The following is an 18315-nucleotide window of genomic DNA, read 5'->3' as shown; positions in this document are numbered from 1 at the left end:
AAATACACTGCTCAGAAAAATAAAGGGAACACTAAAATAACACATCCTAGATCTGAATGAATGAAATAATCTTATTAAATACTTTTTTCTTTACATAGTTGAATGTGCTGACAACAAAATCACACAAAAATTATCAATGGAAATCAAATTTATCAACCCATGGAGGTCTGGATTTGGAGTCACACTCAAAATTAAAGTGGAAAACCACACTACAGGCTGATCCAACTTTGATGTAATGTCCTTAAAACAAGTCAAAATTAGGCTCAGTAGTGTGTGTGGCCTCCACGTGCCTGTATGACCTCCCTACAACGCCTGGGCATGCTCCTGATGAGGTGGCGGATGGTCTCCTGAGGGATCTCCTCCCAGACCTGGACTAAAGCATCTGCCAACTCCTGGACAGTCTTTGGTGCAACGTGGCGTTGGTGGATGGAGCGAGACATGATGTCCCAGATGTGCTCAATTGGATTCAGGTCTGGGGAACGGGCGGGCCAGTCCATAGCATCAATGCCTTCCTCTTGCAGGAACTGCTGACACACTCCAGCCACATGAGGTCTAGCATTGTCTTGCATTAGGAGGAACCCAGGGCCAACCGCACCAGCATATGGTCTCACAAGGGGTCTGAGGCTCTCATCTCGGTACCTAATGGCAGTCAGGCTACCTCTGGCGAGCACATGGAGGGCTGTGCGGCCCCCCAAAGAAATGCCACCCCACACCATGACTGACCCACCGCCAAACCGGTCATGCTGGAGGATGTTGCAGGCAGCAGAACGTTCTCCACGGCGTCTCCAGACTCTGTCACGTCTGTCACATGTGCTCAGTGTGAACCTGCTTTCATCTGTGAAGAGCACAGGGCGCCAGTGGCGAATTTGCCAATCTTGGTGTTCTCTGGCAAATGCCAAACGTCCTGCACGGTGTTGGGCTGTAAGCACAACCCCCACCTGTGGACGTCGGGCCCTCATACCACCCTCATGGAGTCTGTTTCTGACCGTTTGAGCAGACACATGCACATTTGTGGCCTGCTGGAGGTAATTTTGCAGGGCTCTGGCAGTGCTCCTCCTGCTCCTCCTTGCACAAAGGTGGAGGTAGCGGTCCTGCTGCTGGGTTGTTGCCCTCCTACGGCCTCCTCCACGTCTCCTGATGTACTGGCCTGTCTCCTGGTAGCGCCTCCATGCTCTGGACACTACGCTGACAGACACAGCAAACCTTCCTGCCACAGCTCGCATTGATGTGCCATCCTGGATGAGCTGCACTACCTGAGCCACTTGTGTGGGTTGTAGACTCCGTCTCATGCTACCACTAGAGTGAAAGCACGCCAGCATTCAAAAGTGACCAAAACATCAGCCAGGAAGCATAGGAACTGAGAAGTGGTCTGTGGTCACCACCTGCAGAACCACTCCTTTATTGGGGGTGTCTTGCTAATTGCCTATAATTTCCACCTGTTGTCTATTCCATTTGCACAACAGCATGTGAAATGTATTGTCAATCAGTGTTGCTTCCTAAGTGGACAGTTTGATTTCACAGAAGTGTGATTGACTTGGAGTTACATTGTGTTGTTTAAGTGTTCCCTTTATTTTTTTGAGCAGTGTATATTTTTTTAAAGGATGTGTATATGTATGTGTATGTATGTGTGTATATGTATATATGTGTATGTATATGTATGTGTGTACACAGATCAGACACGGACAGAGTAAGATTAGCTCGGTTTCAATGGTGTTTATTAATAAAATAATCAAAAGAAAAGGTTAGGTCTCCCCCATGAGATCCTCTCCAGGATACCGTCTCCAACTACACAGAAGTTACCTTACTTCCCCCAGTCCTCTCCCATGTGCTGCCCTTCTGCCAGCTTTATGGGCCTTGCACTGCTGGTGAGCAATCCGCCCTTAATTACTCACCAGCTCCCAATCAGGCCCAATTAGTCCTGTCCGGGGAGCCCGTCGAGACCTGGTACGTCCAGCAGATGGCGCCACCGCCAAGTGATGTATACTCCATCTGTTACCAGGCCTCGACGAGTCTCCCCCTGGTGGCTGACCTGCTGTACGCACCGCCCCGTATCACATGCATCCGTCTGGACCACCATCGGCACCTGGAAATCGGGCATTATGAGAATCAGATGGGAGCACAGTGCTTCCTTCAGATGGCTGAACGCAGCTTCTGTCTCGTCCGTCCATTTCACTGTTTTCGGGAGGCGGGCCCTGGTTAGATCGGTGAAGGGGGAAGCTATAGCCGCAAAGTTGGGTATAAACCGGCTATAGTATCCTGCCAGTCCAAGGAAGGACTTGACCTGTGTCTCTGTAGCTCAATTGGTAGAGCATGGCGCTTGTAACGCCAGGGTAGTGGGTTCGATCCCCGGGACCACCCATACATAAAAATGTATGCACACATGACTGCTTTGGATAAAAGCGTCTGCTAAATGGCATATTATATTATAATTATTATTATTGGTGCGTGGAACGGGCCAGTCACGTACCGCATGAACCTTCCTCTCCTGGGGCTTGACGTTCCCCCGTCCGATCAAATACCCCAGGTACTCCACCTCCTCGAACACTAGCTTGCATTTCTTGGGGTTTGCGGTCAACCCGGCTTGTCTGAGCGCGTCCAGCACCGCCTGGAGGCGCGTCAGGTGCTCCTCCCAACCTTGGCTGTGGATGATGATATCATCCAGATAGGCCGCTGCGTACTACTGGTGGGGTCGAAGCACTCTGTTCATCAGTCGCTGGAATGTGGGCGGAGCTCCGTGGAGACCGAATGGGAGCACCCAATACTGGTACAGACCGTCGCGTGTCAAGAACGCCGTCATTCTCCCGGGAGGAGGCTGCCAATGGTACCTGCCAATATCCTTTGGTCAGGTCAAGGGTGCTGATGTACCGGGCCTTTCCCAATCGGTCGATTAGCTCGTCCACCCTCGGCATGGGGGAGGCTACCGTCCGGTTTGGGCACCAACACGATGGGGCTGCACACCATGCACTGTGGGACTCTTCGACGACCCCCATCCTCAGCATAGCCTCCACTTCTTGTTTCACGGCCTTCCGTCGAGCCTCCGGAATTCGATACGGCCTCTTTCTTACCATTTTCCCGGGCCAGGTACGGATGTGGTGTTCAATGAGGGTCGTGCGGCCCGGCTTCTCGGAGAACACCACCGTGTTCCGATCGACAAGCTCCTGGAGCTCTTGCTTCTGGGCCGGGTCGAGGTCCTCACTGCTCGGGACCACCACTGGTACCGTTGGTGTCCTGGGTCCCGACCATAACACGGCCAAGGCCGGTTGCCGTACGCGGTAGTTGACAGGTCCCAGTTTCTCGACCACCTCGTATGGTCCGTGCCATGTTGCCAGGAACTTACTTTTGGCCGTGGGGATCAACACCAACACCCTGTCTCCCACCTGGAATTCTCGGGGCTGGGCTCCCCGATTGTAGACCTGGGCTTGGGCGTGTTGGGCCTTCTCCATATGTTCCCTCACGACTGGCCATATGGCTGTCATCCGCTCCAGCATCGTCTCCACGTGCTCTACCACGCTGCGTAAGGGGGTCGGTTGGGCTTCCCACACCTCCTTGGCGAGGTCCAGTAGGCCACGTGGCCTCCTCCCGTAGAGGAGTTCAAACGGGGAAAACCCAGTGGAGGATTGGGGTACTTCTCGGATTGAGAACATTAGGTGGGGTAGCAGCTGGTCCCAGTTCTTCCCGTCCTGCTCGATGACTTTCCGCATCATCTGTTTGAGCATTTTGTTAAAGCGCTCGACGAGCCCATCCGTCTACGGGTGAAAAATGGAGGTCTGGAACTGCTTGATCTGCATGAGGGCACACAACTCTTTCATGAGGTGGGACATAAACTCTGTACCTTCGTCTGTCAGGATCTTGTTCGGGATGCCCACCCGGCTAAAGAGGTGGAACAGCTCCCGGGTGATTCCCTTGGATACCGCCGCCCGTAGGGGAATGGCCTCGGGATACTGGGTGGCATAGTCTACTATTACCAAGATGTACCTGTGTCCTTGTGCAGTTTTTACCAGGGGTCCCACTATGTCCATGGCGATGCGTTCAAAGGGCACCCCGATGATCGGCAGGGGGACCAGAGGGTTTCGGAAGTGTGCTTTCGGGGCAGTGAGTTGACACTCCGGGCAGCTGCGACAGTAGTCTTCCACGGCCCAGTTCCCGGGTCTTCTCCATTCCCAGGTGCGCCCCCAACAGGTGGGTGTGGGTCAGCTGAAGAACGGTTCCTACGTACCGTCATGGCAGCAACAATACCTCTCGAAGTTCCCCCTGTTGGCGCGACACCTGATACAAAAGGTTATTCTTAATTTGGAAATGGGGGTATCGCCAGTCACTCACCCCCGGAAGTAGCTGGCCATCCACCGCTATCACTTGGGCTGCGGCAGCTTTCAAATTCGGATCCTCCCACTGGGCCGTCCCGAATTGTTCCCTCAGTTGGCTGGGCTCCTCATCCAGTGGTTCCCAAGGGGGTTCGGGTTTCGGCTCCGACTCCGACTCTGAACCCGTAGAGTCAGGTTGGTTAACCGGTGGCGTCCTGGCTACACAGGCGAGGGGTCGTCCCCGCTGTCTTCTTCGGCCGGCTCGTATAGGGCCGCGAACAGCGGACAATCCCGTCTCACTATGATAGGTACCAGCAGCTCTGGTACTGCACACACCATCATCTGGCAGCTCCCTTGTGGTGTCACAATGTTGGTCCATACGGCGGGATACCGCTTTGTGTCCACGTGAACACAGGAAATTGACTTCTCCCTACCCCGTTCGGTCTCCTGGTTCAGCAGGCTCGTGGTTACGAGCGTAACCATGCTTCCGGAGTCTAATAGCTCTTCCGTGTCGTGTCAGTCAACCTTCACCGGGACCATGGGTGCAGTTGATTCATGGTGCGCCCAACAGGAGGTGACATAGTTCACGGCGTGACCCACCTGGCCTCCGGTGCTAGCTGATGGCATCGACTCCTCTTGAGCAGGGCAATTCCAGGCAATGTGCCCCCGGGCGCCACACTCAAAACACCTCCGTTGGTCTCCATCTACCTGGGGTTGTAGGTGGCAGGTCGGCTCTTCCCCAGCCGTCTCTCCACAGGTTTGCGGTCCCTTGGCCCTGCCGACTGTCGGTTCGGGGTACACCGCGGGGGGGTTGTCCTTCCGTCACCTCGCACAGGTCGCCGACTCGTCTCGGCTCCCCCTCAGTAGGGCCTGAGTGTTCTGATGCGTCTCCACTGCTTCCAGGAGGCCCTCCAAGGTCTGGGGTGTGCATAGGCTCGCTGCCCTCTTCATGTCGTAGGGTAGCGCCCGTACGAAGCGATCCAGGACCACTTTGTCAAGGAGGGAGAGGGTGGATACGTCGGTTAGGAGCCATTCCCTGGTGATGCGCAGAAGGTCGCTCATCTGGGCTCGGGGGGATGCGTCAGGTACGAACCTCCAGTCGTGGAACCGTTGAGCCCGATGGGCCAGGCTGTACCCGTAGCGGCTGAGGACCTCCCATTTGAGTCCGTCGTAGTTTGCCGCCTGTTCGTCATTCAGGTCCCAATACGCCTTTTGGGCATTCCCAGAGAGGAACGGGGCCAGCAGACTTACCCACTTCGGCCTTGGCCATCCTTCCCGTACAGAGGTATGTTTCGATGTCATCGTCTTCCGTTAGCTTGATTAAAAACTGGTTGAGATGGGTTTCAGGAGACTCTCCTCCTTGCAGCTTCCTGACTTCCTCCACGAGGCGGATGTTTTGTAGTCGCTGTTCCTCCAGCGTTCGTTCCTGAACCGCCTGTTGTGCTTGTTGGGCCCGGACGAACTGAGCTATCAACTCGTCCATGCTGATGCTGTGTAAATGTCAACCCTGATCTGACCACGTTATCAAAATGCTCGCATTCTCCACCACTTGTGGCAGATCAGGGGGTTGGGTCAAGATGTTTACACAGATCAGACACGGACAGAGTATGATTAGCTCGGTTTCAAGGGTGTTTATTAATAAAATAATCAAAAGAAAAGGTTAGGTCTTCCCCATGAGATCCTCTCCAGGATACCGTCTCCAACTACACGGAAGTTACCTTACTTCCCCCAGTCCTCTCCCATGTGCTGCCATTCTGGCAGCTTTATGGGCCTTGCACAGCTGGTGAGCAATCCGCCCTTAATTACTCACCAGCTCCCAATCAGCCGCAATTAGTCCTGTCCGGGGAGCCTGTCGAGACCTGGCATGTCCAGCAGATGGAGCCACCGCCTCGTGATGTATACTCCATCTGTTACCAGGCCTTGATGAGTCTCCCCCTGGTGGCTGACCTGCTGTACGCCACAATGTATATATGTGTATCTGTGTGTATATACAGTGGGGAAAAAAAGTATTTAGTCAGCCACCAATTGTGCAAGTTCTCCCACTTAAAAAGATGAGAGAAGCCTGTAATTTTCATCATAGGTACACGTCAACTATGACAGACAAATTGAGAAAAAAAATCCAGAAAATCACATTGTAGGATTTTTTATGAATTTATTTGCAAATTATGGTGGAATATAAGTATTTGGTCACCTACAAACAAGCAAGATTTCTGACTCTCACAGACCTGTAACTTCTTCTTTAAGAGGCTCCTCTGTCCTCCACTCGTTACCTGTATTAATGGCACCTGTTTGAACTTGTTATCAGTATAAAAGACACCTGTCCACAACCTCAAACAGTCACACTCCAAACTCCACTATGGCCAAGACCAAAGAGCTGTCAAAGGACACCAGAAACAAAATTGTAGACCTGCACCAGGCTGGGAAGACTGAATCTGCAATAGGTAAGCAGCTTGGTTTGAATAAATCAACTGTGGGAGCAATTATTAGGAAATGGAAGACATACAAGACCACTGATAATCTCCCTCGATCTGGGGCTCCACGCAAGATCTCACCCCATGGGGTCAAAATGATCACAAGAACAGTGAGCAAAAATCCCAGAACCACACGGGGGGACCTAGTGAATGACCTGCAGAGAGCTGGGACCAAAGTAACAAAGCCTACCATCAGTAACACACTACGCCGCCAGGGACTCAAATCCTGCAGTGCCAGACGTGTCCCCCTGCTTAAGCCAGTACATGTCCAGGCCCGTCTGAAGTTTGCTAGAGGGCATTTGGATGATCCAGAAGAGGATTGGGAGAATGTCATATGGTCAGATGAAACCAAAATAGAACTTTTTGGTAAAAACTCAACTCGTCGTGTTTGGAGGACAAAGAATGCTGAGTTGCATCCAAAGAACACCATACCTACTGTGAAGCATGGGGGTGGAAACATCATGCTTTGGGGCTGTTTTTCTGCAAAGGGACCAGGACGACTGATCCGTGTAAAGGAAAGAATGAATGGGGCCATGTATCGTGAGATTTTGAGTGAAAACCTCCTTCCATCAGCAAGGGCATTGAAGATGAAACGTGGCTGGGTCGTTCAGCATGACAATGATCCCAAACACACCGCCCGGGCAACGAAGGAGTGGCTTCGTAAGAAGCATTTCAAGGTCCTGGAGTGGCCTAGCCAGTCTCCAGATCTCAACCCCATAGAAAATCTTTGGAGGGAGTTGAAAGTCACTGTTGCCCAGCGACAGCCCCAAAACATCACTGCTCTAGAGGAGATCTGCATGGAGGAATGGGCCAAAATACCAGCAACAGTGTGTGAAAACCTTGTGAAGACTTACAGAAAACGTTTGACCTGTGTCATTGCCAACAAAGGGTATATAACAAAGTATTGAGAAACTTTTGTTATTGACCAAATACTTATTTTCCACCATAATTTGCAAATAAATTCATTAAAAATCCTACAATGTGATTTTCTGGATTTATTTTTCTCATTTTTTCTGTCATAGTTGACGTGTACCTATGATGAAAATTACAGGCCTCTCTCATCTTTTTAATTGGGAGAACTTGCACAATTGGTGGCTGACTAAATACTTTTTTTCCCCACTGTATGTATATATATGTATATATATATTTGCGAGGGAAAAAAACATATGGGGGATTGGAAGTGATACAGACAATTACATTGATGGAAGTTACAATCTATCTGCAATATTAAAGCTGATCTATCCCCTAAGAAGAAAAAAACAGCTTTGAGCATAAATACTAGACATTGGGCCAGTAAGAGATGGAGATAATGGAATGATAGTGTTTTGATGTGTTCAGGTGCACAGTTTTATACCAGGGGGCATAGAGATTTCCACTTCAAAGGGACATGCAGTATTGGGATAAAGCCCTTGAAAAGAAGACCCCTACACAATCCTACAATGAGATTCTGAGTTGGTATTAGCTGAGTTTATGCATATGCCGTGCCTTCAGAAAGCATTCACACCCAATGACTTTTTCCACATTTTGTTGTGTTACAGCCTGAATTTAAAATTGATTGTGTCACTGGCCTACACACAATACCATATAATGTCAAAGTGGAATTATGTTTTTAGAATATTTTACAAGTTAAGAACAAATGGAAAGCTGAAATGTCTTGAGTCAATAAGTATTCAACCCCTTTGTTATGGCAAGCCAAATAAGTTCAGGAGTAACAATGTGCTTAACAAGTCACATTATAAGTTGCATGCACGCTCTGTGTGCAATAATAGTGTTGAACATAATTTTTTAATGACTACCTCATCTCTGTACCCTACACCTACAATTATCTGTAGCTTCCTCAGTCGAGCAGTGAATTTCAACCACAAAGACCAGGGAGGTTTTCCAATACCTCGCAAATAAGGGCACCTATTGGTAGATGGGTAAAAAAACTCACACTGTGCAATAAATCAAATCAAATCCAATTTTATTGGTCACATACACATTTTTAGCAGATGTTATTGCGGGTGTAGCGAAATGCTTGTGTTCCTAGCTCCAACAGTTCAGTAATATCTAACAATTCACAACAATACACACAAATGCAAAAGTAAAAGAGTGGAATTAAGAAATATATAAATATTAGAACGAGCAACGGAGTGGCATTGACTAAAATACAGTAGAATAGAATGCAGTATATACATATGAGATGAGTAAAGCAGTATGTAAATATTATTAAAGTGACTAGTGTTCCATTATTAAAGTGGTCAGTGATTCCATGTCTATGTACAGTTGAAGTCGGAAGTTTACATACACCTTAGCCAAATACATTTAAACTCAGTTTTTCACAATTCCTGACATGTAATCCTAGTAAACATTCCCTGTCTTAGGTCAGTTAGGATCACCACTTTATTTTAAGAATGTGAAATGCCAGAATAATAGTAGAGAGAATGATTTATTTCAGCTTTTATTTATTTCATCACATTCCCAGTGGGTCAGAAGTTTATATACACTCAATTAGTATTTGGTAGCATTGCCTTTAAATTGTTTAACGTGGGTCAAACGTTTCGGGTAGCCTTCCACAAGCTTCCCACAATAAGTTGGGTGAATTTTGGCCCATTCCTCCTGACAGAGCTGGTGTAACTGAATCAGGTTTGTAGGCCTCCTTGCTCGCAGATGCTTTTTCAGTTCTGCCCACACATTTTCTATATGATTGAGGTCAGGGCTTTCTGATGGCCACTCCAATACCTTGACTTTGTTGTCCTTAAGCCATTTTGTGACAACTTTGGACGAGTACCTGAGGTCATTTTCCATTTGGAAGACCCATTTGCGACCAAGCTTTAAAATCCTGACTGATTTCTTGAGATGTTGCTTCAATATATCCACATAATTTTCCTTCCTCATGATGCCATCTATTTTGTGAAGTGCACCAGTCCCTCCTGCAGCAAAGCACCCCCACAGCATGATGCTGCCACCCCCGTGCTTCACGGTTGGGATGGTGTTCTTCGGCTTGCAAGCAACCCCCTTTTTTATGGCGGTTTTGGAGCAGTGGCTTCTTCCTTGCTGAGCGGCCTTTCAGGTTATGTCGATATAGGACTAGTTTTACTGTGGATATACAGTGGGGAGAACAAGTATTTGATACACTGCCGATTTTGCAGGTTTTCCTACTTACAAAGCATGTAGAGGTCTGTAATTTTTATCATAGGTACACTTCAACAGTGAGAGACGGAATCTAAAACAAAAATCCAGAAAATCACATTGTATGATTTTTAAGTAATTAATTTGCATTTTATTGCATGACATTTTTGATACATCAGAAAAGCAGAACTTAATATTTGGTACAGAAACCTTTGTTTGCAATTACAGAGATCATAAGTTTCCTGTAGGTCTTGACCAGGTTTGCTCACACTGCAGCAGGGATTTTGGCCCACTCCTCCATACAGACCTTCTCCAGATCCTTCAGGTTTCGGGGCTGTCGCTGGGCAATACGGACTTTCAGCTCCCTCCAAAGATGTTCTATTGGGTTCAGGTCTGGAGACTGGCTAGGCAACTCCAGGACCTTGAGATGCTTCTTACGGAGCCACTCCTTAGTTGCCCTGGCTGTGTGTTTCGGGTCGTTGTCATGCTGGAAGACCCAGCCACGACCCATCTTCAATGCTCTTACTGAGGGAAGGAGGTTGTTGGCCAAGATCTCACGATACATGGCCCCATCCATCCTCCCCTCAATACGATGCAATCATCCTGTCCCCTTTGCAGAAAAGCATCCCCAAAGAATGATGTTTCCACCTCCATGCTTCACGGTTGGGATGGTGTTCTTGGGGTTGTTCTCATCCTTCTTCTTCCTCCAAACACGGCGAGTGGAGTTTAGACCAAAAAGCTATATTTTTGTCTCATCAGACCACATGACCTTCTCCCATTCCTCCTCTGGATCATCCAGATGGTCATTGGCAAACTTCAGACGGGCCTGGACATGCGCTGGCTTGAGCAGGGGGGACCTTGCGTGCGCTGCAGGATTTTAATCCATGACGGCGTAGTGTGTTACTAATGGTTTTCTTTGAGACTGTGGTCCCAGCTCTCTTCAGGTCATTGACCAGGTCCTGCCGTGTAGTTCTGGGCTGATCCCTCACCTTCCTCATGATCATTGATGCCCCACGAGGTGAGATCTTGCATGGAGCCCCAGACCGAGGGTGATTGACCGTCATCTTGAACTTCTTCCATTTTCTAATAATTGCGCCAACAGTTGTTGCCTTCTCACCAAGTTGCTTGCCTATTGTCCTGTAGCCCATCCCAGCCTTGTGCAGGTCTACAATTTTATCCCTGATGTCCTAGGATTTTTGTTTTAGATTCCGTCTCTCACAGTTGAAGTGTACCTATGATAAAAATTACAGACCTCTACATGCTTTGTAAGTAGGAAAACCTGCAAAATCGGCAGTGTATCAAATACTTGTTCTCCCCACTGTAGATAATGTTGTACCTGTTTCCTCCAGCATCTTCACAAGGTCCTTTGCTGTTGTTCTGGGATTGATTTGCACTTTTCGCACCAAAGTACGTTTATCTCTAGGATACAGAACGTGTCTCCTTCCTGAGCGGTATGACGGCTGCGTGGTCCCATGGTGTTTATACTTGTGTACTATTGTTTGTACAGATGAACGTGGTACCTTCAGGCATTTGGAAATTGCTCCCAATGTTATTCTCAGAGGCTACCCGGAACATATCCCAGTCTGCGTGATCAAAACAATCTTGAAGCATGGATTCCGATTGGTTGAATAAACCTTAGCACGGGTACTTTCTGTTTGAGTTTCTGCCAATAGGAAGGGAGGAGCAAAATGGAGTCGTGATCTGATTTGGCGAGGGAGGGCCTTGTAGGCATTTCGAAAGGGGGAGTAGCAGTGGTTGAGTGTTTTACCTGAGCGAGTACTACAGTCAATGTGTTGATAGAACTTCGGTAGCGTGTTCCTCAAATTTGCTTTGTTAAAATCCCCAGCTACAATATGTGGTTTCCAGTTCGCATAAAGTCCAGTGTAGTTCCTTGAGGGGCCGTCGTGGTATCGGCTTGAGGGGGAATATACACGGCTGTGACTATAACCGAAGATAATTATCTTGGGAGGTAATACAGTCAGCATTTGATTGTGAGGTATTCTAGGTCGGGTGAACAAAAGGACATGAGTTTCTGTATGTTATCACAATCACACCAAGAGTAGTTAATCATGAAACATACACCACCGGCCTTCTTCTTCCCGGAGAGTTCTTTATTCCTGTCTGTGCAATGTACTAAGAACCCAGCTGGCTGTATGGACGGGGACAGTATAACCAGAGTGAGCCATGATTCCGTGAAACAGAGTATGTTACAGTCCCTGATGTCTCTCTGGAAGGAGATCCTCACCTGAGCTCGTCTACTTTATTGTCCAGAGACTGAACATTAGCGAGTAATATACTCAGAAGCGGTGGATGGTGTGCACGCCTCCAGAGTCGGACTAGAAGTCCACTCCGAATACCTCTTCTCCGCAGGCGGCGTCTTGCAGCAGCCTCTGGGATAAGTTCAATTGCCCTGGGGGGTATGAACAAAGGATCCAATTGTGGTAAGTCGTATTACTGGTGGTAATGCTGGTGAGTTACCGCCGCTCTGATATCCAAAAGTTATTTCCGGCTGTATGTAATAACACAAAAAACGTTCTGGACTAATAATGTAAGAAATAACACACATAAAAACAAAATACTGCAAAGTTGCTTAGGAGCTAGAAGCAGAGCTGCCATGTCTGTCGGCGCCATCTTGCCATATATAGTGCATTCAGAAAGTATTCAGACACCTTGACTTGTTCTATATTCTGTTACGTTACGAATTAAAAATAAATAAAAAACAGAAATGTACATAAGTATTCAGACCCTTTGCTATGACTCAAAATTGAGCTCAGGTGCATCCTGTTTCCATTGATAATCCTTGATGTTTCTACAACCTGATTGGAGTCCACCTGCGGTAAATTCAATTGATTGGACATGATTTGGAAAGGCACACACCTGTCTACATAAGGTCCCACAGTTGACAGTGAATGTCAGAACAAAAAACAATCCATGAGGTCGAGGGAATTGTCCGTAGAGCTCCGAGACAGGATTGAGTCGAGGCACAGATCTGGGGAAGGGTACCAAAAAATTTCTGCAGCATTGAAGGTTCCCAAGAAAACAGTGGCCTCCATCATTCTTAAATGGAAGAAGTTTGGAACCACCAAGACTCTTCCTAGAGCTGGCCGCCCGGACAAACTGATCAATCGGGGGAAAAAGGGCCTTGGTAAGGGAAGTGACGAAGAACCCAATGGTCACTCTGACAGAGCTCCAGAGTTCCTCTGTGGAGATGGAAGAACCTTCCAGAAGGACAACCATCTTTGCAACACTCCACCAATCAGGCCTTTTAATGGTAGAGTGGCCAGATGGAAGCCACTCCTTAGTAAAAGGCATATGACAGCCCACTTGGAGTTTGTCAAAAGGCACCGAAAGACTCTCAGACCATGAGAAACAAGATTGTCTGGTCTGATGAAACCAAGATTGAACTCTTTGGCCTGAATGCCAAGTGTCACGTCTGGAGGAAACCTGGCACCATCCCTACGGTGAAGCATTGTGGTGGCAGCATCATGCTGTGGGGATGTTTTTCAGCGGCAGGGACTTGGAGACTAGTCAGGATCGAGGAAAAGATTAACAGAGCAAAGTACAGAGAGATCCTTGATGAAAACCTGCTCCAGAGCGCTCAGGACCTCAGACTGGGGCGAAGGTTCACCTTCCAACAGGAGAATGACCCTAAGCACACAGCTAAGACAACGCAGGAGTGGCTTCGGGACAAGATCTGAATGTCCTTGAGTGGCCCAGCCAGAGCCCCGACTTGAACCCGATCAAACATCTCTGGAGAGACCTGAAAATAGCTGTGCAGCAACGCTCCCCATCCATCCTGACAGAGCTTGAGAGGATCTGCAGAGAAGAATGGGAGAAACTCCCCAAATACAGGTGTGCCAAGCTTGTAGCGTTATACCCAAGAAGAATCGAGGCTGTAATCGCTGCCAAAGGTGCTTCAACAAAGTACTGAGTAAAGGGTCTGAATACTTACGTAAATGTGATATTTCTGAAAACAAAAAAAAACAAAAACATTATTTTCATTAAAACCTGTTTTTGCTTTGTCATTATGGGGTATCGTGTGTAGATTGATGAGGATTACTTTTTTACAAATCAATTTTAGAATAAGGCTGTAATGTACAATTTTTTTGAAAAAGTCAAGATGTCTGAATACTTTCCGAATGCACTGTATAATAATGTTTAACATGATTTTTGTAAAAAAATTATCTGTAAGGTTCCTCAGTCGAGCAATGAATTTCAAACACAGATTCAACCAGAAAGACGAGTAAGGTTTTCCAATGCCTTGCAAAGAAGGGCACCTATTGGTAGATGGGTAAAAAAATAAGCCAACATTGAATATCCCTTTGAGCGTGGTGAAGTTATTATATAGTTACACTTTGGATGGTGTATCAATACACCCAGTCACTACAAAGATACAGGCGTCCTCTCTAACTCAGTTGCCAAGGGATTTCACCATAGGCCAATGATCACTTTAAAACAGTTACAGAGTTTAGTGGCTGTGATAGGAGAAAAATATTTACTCTACACTACTAACCTAAATGACAGAGTAAAAAGAAGGAAGCCTGTACAGAATAAAAATATTCCAAAACATGGATTCTGTTTGCAATAAGGCATTAAAGTAAAACTGCAAAAAATGTGTCAAAGAAATGAACTTTATGTCCAGAATACAAAGCGTTATGTTTGGGGCAAATCCAGCACAACACATCACAAAGTACCACTTCATATTTTCAAGCATGGTGGTGGCTGCATCATGTTAAGGGAGTTAAAAAATATATATATAAAGAAATTAGAGCTAATCACAGGCAAATTCCTAGAGGAAAACCTGGTTCAGTCTGCTTTCCAACAGACACTATGAGACAAATGTATCTTTCAGCAGGACAATAACCTAAAACACAAGGCCAAATCTACACTGGAGTTGCTTACCAAGATGACATTGAATGTTCCTTAAGTGGCCTAGTTACAGTTTCTCCTGTCTGGATTACTGCAACTTGCTGTTGGCTGGGCTCCCTGCCTGTGCCATTAAACCCCTACAACTTATCTAGAATGCCGCAGCCCGTCTGGTGTTCGACCTTCCCAAGTTCTCTCATGTCACCCCGCTCCTCCGCACACTCCACTGGCTTCCAGTTGAGGCTTGCATCTACTACAAGACCATGGTGCTTGCCTACGGAGCTGTGAGGGGAATGGCACCTCCTTACCTTCAGGCTCTGATCAGACCCTACACCCAAACGAGGGCACTACGTTCATCCACCTCTGGCCTGCTAGCTCCCCTACCTCTACAGAAGCACAGTTCCCGCTCAGCCAAGTCAAAGCTATTTGCTGCTCTGGCACCCCAATGGTGGAACAAGCTCCCCCATGACGCCAGGACAGCGGAGTCACTGACCACCTTCCGGAGACACTTGAAACCCTACCTTTTTAAGGAATACCTGGAATAGTACAAAGCAATCCTTCTACCCCCCCCCTGCCCCACCCCCCCATAAAAAAAGAAGAACAAAACTGGTTGTCCCACTTGCTATCATAAGTTGAATGCACCAATTTGTAAGTCGCTCTGGATAAGAGCGTCTGCTAAATGATGTAAATGCAAAAATCGGCTTGAAAATCTATTCCAAGACAGCTGTCTAGCAATGGTCAACAACCAACTTGACAGAATTTGAATAATTTTTTTAAGAATAATGTGCAAATATTGTACACTCCAGGTGTGCAAAGCTCTTAGAGACTTACCCAGAAAGTCTCACAGCTGTAATCGCTGCCAAAGGTGATTCTAACATGTATTGACTCAGGGGTGTGAATACTTATGTACGTTACGTACAGTATTTCTGTATTTTATTTTCAATAAATTAGCAAAAATGTCTACAAACATGTTTTCACTTTGTTATTATGGGGCATTGTGTGTAGATTGGTGGGAAAAAAATATATTTAATCAATTTTGAATTCAAGCAGTAACAACAAAATGTGGAATAAGTCAAGGGGTATGAATACTTTGTGAAGGTACTGTAAATAGGGGTCTGGCTGCTGAATAAAAGTAGTGAATGAAGTTATTGTATATTATTGTAGTGTTCTGTTTGAAATTGAGGAAGGTCTGTATGGCCAATGGTAGCTATGTACTCATGTAAGGAAAATACGGTGATACCTTTTTTATTTATGCAAGGCCTCAGGCATGATGTTTCTTAGGGGGGGAAAGCTTTTAAGGTCACCACATTTCAGAGAAAAAGAGCCTTTATATTTTCACTATTGTCATTTCTTACAGGAAGTCTCATCCATTTCAGGGATTTTCTTTTTGAGGTTTAGCCTACTGTATTATCCATGCGCACATGTGGCTTCTTCTCCTCCTGTTAGTGCTTTTTGAGGTTGATTCGATTTCGAATTCGGTTTCGATAAAATAAAATAAACATTAAATGGATTATGAAATAATGACATTACAATGATTTTAGAGCTTTTTAATGGAAATTCCAAAGCCAAAAATAGTGAACATTCACTTGCCAAAACATAAAAAAATATTCCATTGTCTCTGCCAGGCCCACATTGGGTAGACATCAATAGAATAATTGGAAATCACTATGAAATAATACAATATTTCAGTTGTGTGTATTACTTAGTTTCTATTTTATTGTTTTATTATTTTTTCATTCAGCCAGCCAGACCATCTAACGTTATCTACTCTCCATGCTGTACTGTCTTTAGTCATCCTATTTAGCTAGCCGGCTGCAGAGCTGTCAGACAAAATCATTTTACTAGTTCTTCAAAGTAGATAAGGCATACTTACACGAACTGTCTCTGTCCCTCTCGTCATTGTGTTGTGTAGCCTACATAACTCTCTCATGCGGTTTATGCGGTCTGTGTGTATCTAACCTAACTAACATAGCAGGCGTAAAAGTGTCCATCCAGAGATCTATAACTGTCTGAGCCGGAAAAAAACAGGCGCAATGGATTATGGTCATTGTAGTTAATTACCACGTTTCTGCTCTGAACTAGGTTGAATATTTGCTTAGTGAAAACTACAACTCCCTTCAGCCAAGCGTCCCACAAATTGTAGTTCCTGACTTTATTTCTCTCATTAATTATTTGATTTCTCTCTTGAGAAAAGGCACGTTTGGCTCACAAAAAAATATATAAAATAGAATTCAAGTAATTGAACACAGGACCGAGTTTGGGAAACCTTGGCTTATATGATGAGGTATGGATAAGTGCAATGTCATTTTTATGGATGTCACCAACATTCAAATAATACCCTCAATATTTATTGAAAATGTGTATTAAGCTCACCACCATCCATCACTTAACCACCATGAAGTTCATCATAACGTATTTCATCTGCCTATAAATGCTGTCAGAGTGCAGTATAACTGCAGTACACTGCAGTATAACTGCAGTTTGAGTGCAGTATAACTGCAGTTCAACTGCAGTTATTCTGCATTACTGCGTCCAAAATACCACAGTTAACTGCAGTTACTGCACTTTTACTGCAGTTTCAAAACTGCAATCTTTTTTTGTAAGGGTGCTTTCCCATGTCGTAGTAGTAGTACAACGTATCATAAAATTGCGTGACTGCATTACTTCGATATGATGGTTATTATATCAATATTTGCGCATAAAGGCATTTCCACTGCCATTTCTCGCATAATGCATTTTACAGACACAAAAAGATCCCACCATGTCGAACGAACAAAATGGGGGAGGGTCATGCTTTTTCAATTTCAGTTAGGGGGAGGGTTTAGTATTTTTTTTATTTAGTCCAGGGGAGGTCATGTAATTTGTAATCGATTAAATTGTTAGGCCTACTACTGCTAGGTAGCTCTCTCCCTCCCCTCTGTCTGTCCTTGATTGCAGGAGTGAAGTCTGGTGTGCGGGAGTCAGGGTTCCAGCTGCAGCTCATTCACCATAATCACCTCAGCCTTTAAGACCCGGTCAAACTTACCACTCATCGTCAGATCATAGTCAAGACGACCATGTTAGTCTCGCTGCCGACTCAACCTGGTTATTTTTGCTCTTTGTGTTTTTGGCCTGTTATATTTACTTTTTCTCCTGTGCCACAGATATTTGGAACCTGACTCCTGCCTCCGCTTCACTCCTGCCACCACCATCCTGCTCTCCATTACCGGACCTCTCTTTTGGACTCACCACGGACACTAGGACATTACGGTACCACACCTGCCCTGATCTGGATCTGTTACCCTCCCTGTACCTGGACTTGCTCTTCCCCTATATTTGGAAACCTGGACTTTGAACATTGTAAATAAACCTGTTAAAACTTCTCTGGCTTGGTGTACTTGTCTGCATTTGGGTTCTATCCAGTTAAGTCATAACAGTATGAGCTGACCAACATGAACCCAGCAGACAGTAGCTCGGATACCACCCCAGAGTGCACTCAAATTTGGACTGCCATAGCCAATCAGGGCATTTTACTTGGCCAACATGATACCCTGTTTAAGACGATTGCTGAGGACAGTCAGGTGCTG

General features: G+C 46.3%; 1 long non-coding RNA gene across 1 annotated transcript in view; it reads right to left on the bottom strand.

Moving 5' to 3' along the window:
* The window catches only part of LOC121586273, a 29355-nt gene extending 12616 nt beyond the window's left edge, over window positions 1-16739 (bottom strand). Inside the window, exon 1 of the long non-coding RNA XR_006003923.2 lies at window positions 16623-16739. This is a non-coding gene — a long non-coding RNA (uncharacterized LOC121586273). The remainder of the gene's footprint in view (window positions 1-16622) is intronic.
* Between the last annotated feature and the right edge of the window lie 1576 nt (window positions 16740-18315).

Source organism: Coregonus clupeaformis, chromosome 17 (genome assembly GCF_020615455.1).
Source record: "Coregonus clupeaformis isolate EN_2021a chromosome 17, ASM2061545v1, whole genome shotgun sequence".
NCBI lineage: Eukaryota > Metazoa > Chordata > Actinopteri > Salmoniformes > Salmonidae > Coregonus > Coregonus clupeaformis.
The sequence above is the reverse complement of the archived record's forward strand: the minus strand, read 5'-3'. Positions and strand labels throughout refer to the sequence as shown.